Genomic DNA, 10590 nt, shown 5'->3' on the forward strand with positions numbered 1-10590 from the left:
TAAGAGCAAAGAAAAACACTTTTTCCCAGGATTATTCTCTTGCCAACATTTTGCTACTTACCACCTTTGTGTATCAGGCAATTTGCTAGAACTCTTGAGATATTAATTACATTAACTGAAATGGTTTTTCTTTGGGTTTCTGTGGAAGTCTTTGAATACATGTGCATCTTTTGACCCAAGTAATGCATTTTAACTGTACTACTAACGAGGTGATGGCAGAATATTCTAAATCAATTTGGAAAAGGGTTTTGTCAGATAAGCCAAGTTGGCAACTTGTTTGAAGTTCCTATAATTAAAGCATATATCTTAGCTGAAATTCTGTTTAGCCTGTTGATTATATTTTCAAGCATCTAGCCAAACTGAAAAACAACCAACAAGACAACAACAAAAAATCTGCAGAGATCAGGCTAAAACTATTGATGTCTCCATGAAGCATTTCTAATTAGCTGGCCTCATAATGAACTGAGGTTGTTAAGTGCATGGGTTTTGACAGTGAATGGTCTGTGACTTTTAATTTTACCTTGTGTGGTTTTATTTTCTTCCTTGGCTAAGTGAAATAACCTCAATTGAAAGTGAATTAATAGGCTGAGTGCTGTTCCTCTTGTAGGTTGGCCTAGTGATGGCAGGACAGATCAGAGTTATGGAAGGTGGAAACAGAAATGTTCCCCGTAGCTGTTGTGTGTTGATTTTTAATCTGAAGCTCTGAAACTTATGAAGGGAAGTTTCCTTGCCTTTCTGCATTTTTCTTGCAAGGAGGGTGGGTGGTATGTTTTTAATTCCCCTTGTTTTTTGACAGAACAGATGCCTGTCCTTGCAGAAAAAATGAATTGGAAAGACACAGTTAAAAAATGCATGCATGTGATATTTTTTTGTCACTGAAACCTAAAATACCCTCCTGAAGTCCTGAGGTCCAATAATTTGAGTACCCTGGACTAATTTTCACTATATCTTTTGAATGACAAATTCAGATAATTAGTGCTTTAATAAGCCACGTTTTGAAAGAAGTATAGCACTTAATCTGTCATAAAGGAACTTTAGTGTTTGCTGTACGTGTGAATTTGTTTATTTTTTGTGATGGACAGTGCATGTGTTCCATGGTTATTAAAGAGTAGGATAAGCAATAAAAATGGATATATATAATCAGAAACTTCACATTCAGGTCACTTTTGATGAGTTTTCCTTTCACCTATGCTCTTCTTTTTGTTTTTAGAAGAAAAAGCGAAAATGAATGAGTTGATGCTTAAAGCTGAAAGTGAATAGCACTTTTAGTCTCTGCTCTGATAAATATACCCATGATAAAGAACCATTCCTTTAAATACAGTTTTTGTGTTACTGAAATAGGATTTTACTTCACTGTTTAGTAAGAGAGGCCACAGTAGTCACAACAGCTTCATCACCATGGTGGCAGCTAATAACTTGGGACTGAGAAAATAAAACTCTCCAGTTCTTTATTCAAAATGAACACTCCTGTCCTTGAGCAAGGGAACACAAAATACTTAAAGGAAAAAGTGGCACCTTGGCTTCATTGTCAGAGAAACATTTTTTTTCCCCCAGATGCTTTGAGACAGTCAAATTTTTGCCTGGATTTTTTGTAGTTCCTGCAAAGGGTAATTGTATGTTTAGGGCTTATTTTTCATCCCCTCTCTTGCTAGAACCATGTTTGAGCTCTGTCTAAGCTGCTGTAAGATGATGATGACCAAATAGAACCCAATAATGTTTCATGGATTGTGAAGTGTTTGGTGAGTGTTTTCTATTGCACTTGATCCTGAGGAAGTCTGAGCCAGGTAGAGAGAAGGGATGCAAATGGGTTTTCCTTGCTTTGGTTCTGACCTGCTTAGCTGCTCTTGCATGGGGATTGAGTTCAATTTTCTCCAAGTTTGGACCAGGATGAGATTATTTTCCCTTTTCCTGAAGAAGTCATACTGGGATCAAATGCTGGTAGTACCAGACTTGCATGTTTAGTAACAGGTATATCCAACTTTAGTTGTAGCACCTCCCATGTTTTGGTTTGGACAAAGTGAGTAGAGAAATCCATAGGAGAGATGCTGAAAAGTGGTTTTTTTGTTTTTTTTTTTTCTTTCTTTTTTCCATTATTAATCTTCTTCTATACAGGCTTTCCCAACAGCATTATTCCTCAGTGAGTGATGCCTCTTATTGCTGCTTAATGGGCTTTCAAAACAACTAATACATTAAATAAAATTTTCTATATACTTTGGCTTTTTTTTAATCATCTGTGAAATGCTTTTGGATAACCAATAGTCTGCAGTGGGCAACACTCACCAAAATCCCTGCCTTTGGAATGACCTGTGTCTTTGCAAGTGGGCCACAGGTGAGTAATTTATAGATTTGTAGGAAACCAAGTCTATCAATAAGGCAAGCAATCCCTTTTTAGGTGGGAAAGCCTTGAAAGACCTGAAGCTTCATGGCAAATTTCGGAGGGAATTGTACTTCCTTGGGTATGGGAAGCACTGGGAGAGCAGCTTCTGTGCTGGGAGCACCTCATCTCTTTTGAGGCCTGAGCCTTCCCTCAAAAGCATCATTTTTCACTCTTCACTGTTGCCATGGCTCCTAATGAGAGAATGATATCAAATGGCTTTGATGACAGATAGCAAATATGTCCTGCTAATCCACTCCAGGGGCAAAATTGTTTACTGAGAATTTCTTAATCTCTGGAACTAAGTGAATATGTTCAGGGACAGCAAATAACTTAAACATGTTGACAGAAGAAATGTGATCAAGATCAGCTCAAAAGAGTGTTTCTGCCAGTTTTGCCCGATATTCCTAATGGGTATCTATTGAATATGTATTTGGCTGATAAGTGCATTTCATTCTGCAGTGAGTTTGGGATGTGGAAAAGCAGGGGATAATTTAAATTTTGAGTAGTAAGCATCATATCCTTTTAAAATCTGTACTTCTTTTTAGGTGAGAAAGAAAATATCAATCTGTGTCTTTCTGGCGTTCACTGGCTCTCATTCAGCAGCTTGGTCTTCTCCTGAAACCCTCCAGAACATCTGTCAGATATTTTCCCTCAGAAACTGAAACCTGCCATGTCTACAGAGAAAATGTAAGGATTTGTGTGCATTTTCATGGAAACGTCTGTAGTTGTGTTTTATATTTTACTGCTTACCCTTATGAGGAGATGATTTGTCTTTGGACATCTTTTTTGGATGGTGAAGTTTTGTCAAATGGATAATCTTTCAATCTTAGCTGATAGATTTTGAAACTATCACTAAATAATTCACTGTGTTTTATTTCTCAGTTATATGAATAAAACCTGGTGATTTTAGAGTGAAAATTGCATTTTCCACAGTGTTACCTCATTTGAGTGAGCCACAGTAGGATTTATTTACGTACCATCTTCAGTTGTAAGTATAAAGTACAAAGAGAGATTTCTGAGAGGTTGCCTCCCTTCCTTTATTCTTCACAGACATTTTTATAATGGTATCTTGGTACTTTTTTTTCCCCTTCTCTTTATCCCAGTAAAAAGAAGAATATCAGGGGAGAAGTCAAGCCACAATAAGTCTGATGGCTGGTTAAACCCTTGCCTTCAGGTCTGTGGGTGAGAACAAGATTAATGTCCCAGCACTTGTTCCTATCCATGCACAAGGTGTACTTGTAAACACAGGGATTAGGAAATTTTAGTAGTTATTAAATCCAGTTCTTAGGAAATGGCAAATTTTATTACTGTATATGCAATGCAAATTCCCTATAAACTCAAAAGCTCTGTATTTACTTCTGCAAGAACATTTTGTATGTAAAATGTAGAAGCAAATAAACCTTTTTTATTTTAGGATAGAAAGAAGAACAACTTTGAGACTGAATTTCCTTTTTTCTGCATATATGTATACCTCAAATAAATCAATATGCATCTTAAAGCTATGGGAAATCTTATAATGTGATGTCTTCTGCTTTTCTATGCATTTGAGCAGTAGGTATTTTTTCACTTTGACACATAGATATATATGTATGTTTTCATATACGTGGCTTCAAAGTGAGAGAGAAGGGATTTTGATATTGGGAAGGAATTGTTCCCTGGCAGGGTGGGCAGCCCTGGCACAGGGTGCCCAGAGCAGCTGGGGCTGCCCCTGGATCCCTGGCAGTGCCCAAGGCCAGGCTGGATGAGCCTTGGAGCAACTTGGGATGGTGGAAGGTGTTGGGATGGGAACTGGATGAGCTTTAGGGTCCCTCTCAACCCAAACCATCCTGGGGTACTGTGATACTTATTTACTATTGCATTGCATACACAAGTGCACTCATACAAACAAAGTACTTTGTTAATATTTGTGTAAATCTAAATTGCCCTTCATAGTACAAGGGGGACATATATTAGACTTTTAATGAATTATTACCATAATCTAACCCTTCTAAATTTCTCCCTGGGTGTTTTCTGTCTCCATATCTTTCCCCTATATTTCTCTTTTTCAGAGATTTTTTTTTTTGCCACTGTAAGTGCCCCATAAACAAACTTTAGTAATTGAAGAAAGGTAGCAGTGCTGAGTTTATCATTAGCAAAAGCAGAATTAAAAAAAGAAATAAAAGGAAATTCAGTCTCATGCTATTAATTTTATCTAACTCACCTGCTAATATTGAACTTTATCTTTCATTAAAACAGTCTTTCATTTTTTTTCTTTTCTTGTTCCCTTTTCTTTTTTCCTTCTGGATTTCAGAAGGATATTGCTAAAATGCTCTTTGTGAATCCTGTCAGCAAATTGTCTTTGGCTTAGATTAGTTTCTTCCTGTCATATCAGTGTCAGGAGTCTCACAGAGGTGTAGCATCTTCTGTGGTGTCTTACTCTTAAGGAGCAAGATCTCAGTGCTACAATAAGGTACCAAAGAGACAGATCTTTAATTAATTTTATAGTGAATGTTATACTCACTTCCAGGCATTGAGGTGCTTCTCTTATATGCAGCTCTTTAAATCTTCACCTTGGTTAATACATATTATTTCTTTTATGAATTATTGGAAGGTTCTCTATGGGCCTTCAAAATATTCTGCTTAGTGTCTTTTGCAATTTACAAGGTTTATTAAATTAAATTTCTCCAAGAAATGTCTGAAGTTTCTCAATTCCTGGAACATCTTCTCTACAAGTTACCCTTGGGACTGGATTTGAGCTTTTCTATTTGTCTTTTATTTCCCAGTATTTAGCTACCAAATGTCTCACTTCTATGTAAATACTGATTTTTTTTCTCTTTTTTTTTTTTTGACTTTTTAAAAAAAGAATCTACTAGAAAGAACATAGATGCAGAAAACTTGTGTTTGTTTTTAAGACAAATAAGGCTAAGAATGGTGACTATTCCACCGCTCTCTGGCCCTACAGAACTTTTTTCTTCTGTAGGTGTAAGTTCATCATAATTTCGGGTTGTTTTGATTTCTACAAGAGCTCAAATGTAAATGTTGTTCTATCCCAGTTATAGTATAGTTATAGTATTCCTGAGGTGAAAGAGGTTTTGAAATGAAGGTTGAAAAGGAATATGAATGATGGAAGATGAGTCATTCAGTGAATAAATGAGTGGGGGAGATGGCTGGAAGGGAAACTAAGATAAAAATGACAAATAAGAGAAATAGAAAGGGTAAACCAGAATGACAAAATACTTGTATGGTTGAAAGCCTTCACTTAGAGGTTTAAAATATTCACCTGCCAGATGTTTTTAATAGGTGGGACCTGCTCAACTACTAAAGCTTGGTGTGTTCAGAAAAGATATGGGAGGCTGAAGTGCCTCCGTTAGGAATTTGGTGTGGCTTGGGCACTAAACACAGTGGGAGTTTGACCTTTACATACACCATTGTCCCTGAATTTATGTTCATTATGGACTTATCCAAAGTTCCTCTGGAAAACCTGAGGTTTGTATAACAAGAGGCATTATTTCTTAATTTATTAAAGCCTTTTCAAAATGCATTGCAATTAATAATGGTTAATAATTAAAACATTTCTAAAAAAATATTTTTAACTTAGGACCTCCATAGACATTCATTAAGACCCCTGCTAATCAGTGCTAATTGCAGAGCAGGTATCTTATTATCTACTTTAATTCTTTTATTTATCCATTTATGGTTTCTTTATTTTTTTAAATACAGTTTTTGCTTCAAAGATTCCTCCACTGCAGAGGTATGAAGTTTGTCTTAATTTGCTGAGGTTATGTAAATGAACAGTGGAGCTAAGTGGAAATCATATTTTGACAGTGTATAAGTCTATATTTTTACCCAATTAGAATATTTTTCTGTCTTTTACAGCAATAAACCCAAGCTCTACTGCTCTACATGCCCTCATTAAAAACTGAGGAGAAAATCAATGCATCACAGCAACATTAATTGGTAGGGTTTTTTGAAACCAAATAGCTACCAATTTTGATAAATGTATTTTACTCAGCTTCTGTTCTGTTGGAGAAGTAACATTTTAAGTAATACAGATGCAGTGCTCTTGGTGGTGTTTCTTGAAGAGCAGAGAGGGTTGCAGTTTTGCAGCTGGATTTTCAGGAAATCCTGAGCAGTCACACACATACAGTAAGGCTTTTAAAAAGGCTTATCTCACCAGAGACATCCAGAATTTGAAACATCCAGAATGAATTCTAAATTGAATTGTGAAGTATTTTCTATAAATCCTAGTGTTACTAAGTTACTCTGTGTAATAAATACATACAGTATAAGAAGTAAGAACTTGCATATTTGTGGCAAAACTCCTTCAATGTTTTATAATTATGTTTTCCCTTAGGAACAGCTTTTTCTACATGGACACCTTTTTTCCTTCTCCTTCTCCTTCTCCTTCTCCTTCTCCTTCTCCTTCTCCTTCTCCTTCTCCTTCTCCTTCTCCTTCTCCTTCTCCTTCTCCTTCTCCTTCTCTTTTCTCCATGTTTCCTTCTCCCTTCTCCCTTCTCCTTCTCCCTTTCCCCTTTCCCCTTTCCCCTTTCCCCTTCCCCCTTCCCCCTTCCCCCTTCCCCCTTCCCCCTTCCCCCTTCCCCCTTCCCCCTTCCCCCTTCCCCCTTCCCCCTTCCCCCTTCCCCCTTCCCCCTTCCCCCTTCCCCCTTCCCCCTTCCCCCTTCCCCTTCCCTTCCCTTCCCTTCCCTTCCCTTCCCTTCCCTTCCCTTCCCTTCCCTTCCCTTCCCTTCCCTTCCCTTCCCTTCCCTTCCCTTCCCTTCCCTTCCCTTCCCTTCCCTTCCCTTCCCTTCCCTTCCCTTCCCTTCCCTTCCCTTCCCTTCCCTTCCCTTCCCTTCCCTTCCCTTCCCTTCCCTTCCCTTCCCTTCCCTTCCCTTCCCTTCCCTTCCCTTCCCTTCCCTTCCCTTCCCTTTTTTCCCCCCTTTTTTGGTTTTGTTATATTATTTTTTTTGTCCCCTCAGAGATAGCCTGTGCATTTTATGTGGGTGTGAATGTTTCAAAAAGAACGACATTATATAATAATAATAATAATAATAATAATAATAATAATAATAATAATAATAATAATAAATACTGATGAACCTGACACACAGCTCTGAGTTGTATAGTGCTTTAGTCAATATTTATATCTAAGCAGATACTTGTGTGATCAAGTGACTTCAGGAACAAATAGTAACTTAATTTCTTTGGGATTTTTTTTTAATTCTTTTAGCTGCCGTGGGCAATCACCAGGTTCTGAATTTGCAAGGTTCAGGCCAAAACCCATTGATGTGTCTGAAAATTTAACAGAAAGCTTCTCAGACAAGGGCACAGCCATGTGCTTAATTTAGGCAACTGTCAGGGCATTTGCTGACATATCACAGTTTGGACACAGTTTGTACATGGAAAATGTCTGACCTTTATATGTCTTTCATGATTATTTGCTATTCCCCAGAATATTAGTTAAATTGCTTAGTCCTAGAATATCTGTTGTTTTGTGCTGATTGCCATGGGAAGTAAGGAATGACAGGAAATTAAACATGTTTTTTTCAGGAACTTTGAATTTTACATAATTTTTTCTAGTTAAAGTATATGGAGTAGAACTATGCATGGCTCACAAAATTTAGGTAGGCATTTGCAAACCTTCTCCTTCCTAATTTGCTGCTCTTCCAAGCAGCAGTTTTAGTTGGGATCCTTGGTACAATTGATCCAGATGATGTCCACGTGCATATCTGGGTGCATTCCCCTTTAACACACCTGGCCAAAGGTCAGCAGAAATCAGAATTTCTCATTTTGGGTTATGAATGAGAAAGGGATGAAGAATGAATGGAAAATGGTCTCTGCCTGCAAAAGGATTGTAAATAGAACATTTCCTGTGGATCCATATAGATAAATAAACTTTCCCCATGCAGTCACCTGTTTCTTCCATTTCCCCTATTGTGGAACCCCCAGACTGTATTCCATGTCCATGCTGAATCCAAGAGCTACAATATTCAGTCTTTTGAAAATGTGTTATGAAAGCTGTAAGCACTCTTCTTTGTTATTTTTTTTCTATAAAGAAATCCTGATGTAGTTGTGCTTTTATAACTGAGATGTTAATTCTAACATTGTGGGAATGTGTGAAATATGAAAGCCCTGAGTTCACAGGACTGTCTTGTACTGCCTGCAATCAAAATAACCTGTTCTGTTCTGGCACAGAGTGTGTTTCTCTGCCCAAACAACCCACATGTGATGCTAAAACAAGATTTTTTTGCTGGGAGCACAGCCTGGTATTTGAGCAATTCTCTCCTTTGTATTTCCTGAACATTTAAGAGCAAACCTATAAAAACTGGAGGTATATAAATCTACCAAGTGTGTTCCATAGCTGTAATCATTCTTTGAAAGGAATTTTCAGATACACATCTGCTGCTTTTAAATACCACACTTAAAAAGCACAGTAAAAACTATAACATCAGTAGACTGATGATGATGTGCAGTAGATACAGCATATGTTTGTAGTGTTTTGCCTAAAGCTAGAGGATAGCCCATGTACAGAAATGTGACTAGGTATTTTTAACTGATTTCTACTTTATTACAAGAAAGTCTACTGCCCAAGAGATGTATACTTCACAGTACTTTTAGAAATAAACATCTTTAAAGATTATGCTCTTTCAAACCCCTCTCCTTTCATGTCTAAGAAAGATATGTTTAGAGAAAATCACACGGAAATATTTAAACATATTTAAACAGAATTACATATCTGTGCCATCTGGATATGTTTTTATAAAAAAAAAAAAAATTCAGCATCTCTCCTGGTTCCTTCATTCTGAGGCTGGTGGAAATTGCTCATGGAAAGGCACCCCTGTTTAATGAGGCTGGAGCACTTCTGGGTGGCACATCACAGCCTGGTGCAGCTGTGCAGGAGGGAGGGATGCTCTGGCCACCTCAGGGAAGGGCTCAGATGTGCAGCCAGGGAATTTTCCACTGTGCCACGGTGTCTTTGAGTTTCACACAAAATCCAGAAATCAAAAACGTGGCAGTCATAGATGTTTTCTTTACAGGCAGTGCTCTATTAGGTGGTAGTACAACAGGGTTTGTTGAAAGACATTACCATAGCAGTAATTCCAGGGTGTAGTTATTAGTGCAGATTACATTATCTGTACAATGGAGTTCCATGCAGATGAAACATAAATACCCACAAACTCCTGGTACCAGGAAATGGAAAGAAGATAAAGTGCCACAAATGATGTCTCTTTATTTCTCCGGGTTCTTTTAAAGCACCAATATATAAATACTTTACAAGATGAGGATTGCAAAACAGATTCTGTTCTTGATGATTCTTTTATCTGCCAAAGAATTATGCCTTGTTTATTCTTTCTCTGCTAGCATAGGTTATTTCCAGAGGAAGCTTGTCTATCAGGGTCTGTAGAGATGTAAGAAATGCACATGAGTGTAAATTTATTCCAGATACCAGGGATGTTTCTTGCTTTGTTTCAGTCTGGTTTGTTGCTCTTGGGTTTTGTTTTGTTTGCTTGCTTGTTTGTTTTCACAGAAGATGGTAGCTTAGGGCTTTATAGAGTTTTCATGTGGTTTTGCAGAAGATTGCACAATATAGTCTCATTTCCCCAAGTCACCAGGATTTACAAGATGAGGGTTTTCCATATTGTCCATCATCCCAACCTGCAAGACAAGTATGCAATTGTTATTTTTTAAATTAAATATACTAATTTTATTTATAAAAAGTCAGAGAAAAATTGTATACTGGGAAATGCCAGCTAGATATCATTTAAGGCTCATCAGGAAGGCTTATTTTCTTGGAAAAATTCTAGTTATTAGAAATTAAAACATGAGCACCAATGTACTTTTTTCTCAATTCAGAAATCAGGAATTTAACACTTTGCAATATTTGTTGTCTACAAAATGGCCTAGGACTATTGATTGCTTAAGAAATTTTTCTTAAGAAGTGTCTATTTCATTTTTGAGGTTATCAGATTTGTTCTCTGTCAAAGTTTTCTTTGGGTGAAATTTGTATTTTAATTAGAGGAAATTACTTTCCCCCAGTAACAGTAATTAAAGTTAGACGTAGGAAATTAGTTAAAGATTGAAGAGTAATTAAAAGAATACAGTAAGTTATGGTATGCTAAGTACTCTTGTTCACATACTCAACTTTTCAATTTATATATATTCTATGTGTTTAAAAATAGAAAAGACATAAAAAGAAAACTCTAACTTAAGGAAATAAATGTAAAGCCTGATGGTAG

The 10590-nt window shown here is 37.0% G+C and overlaps 1 long non-coding RNA gene across 1 annotated transcript; it reads left to right on the forward strand.

Annotated features, from left to right (window-relative positions):
• Nucleotides 1–1705: 1705 nt before the first annotated feature.
• On the forward strand, nucleotides 1706–2981 carry LOC110482540 (uncharacterized). The gene is made up of 3 exons (XR_002467425.2): nucleotides 1706–1739; nucleotides 2260–2329; nucleotides 2923–2981. It is a non-coding gene; the product is annotated as an uncharacterized LOC110482540 (long non-coding RNA).
• Nucleotides 2982–10590: the final 7609 nt, after the last annotated feature.

Source organism: Lonchura striata, chromosome Z, assembly GCF_046129695.1.
Source record: "Lonchura striata isolate bLonStr1 chromosome Z, bLonStr1.mat, whole genome shotgun sequence".
Lineage (NCBI taxonomy): Eukaryota > Metazoa > Chordata > Aves > Passeriformes > Estrildidae > Lonchura > Lonchura striata.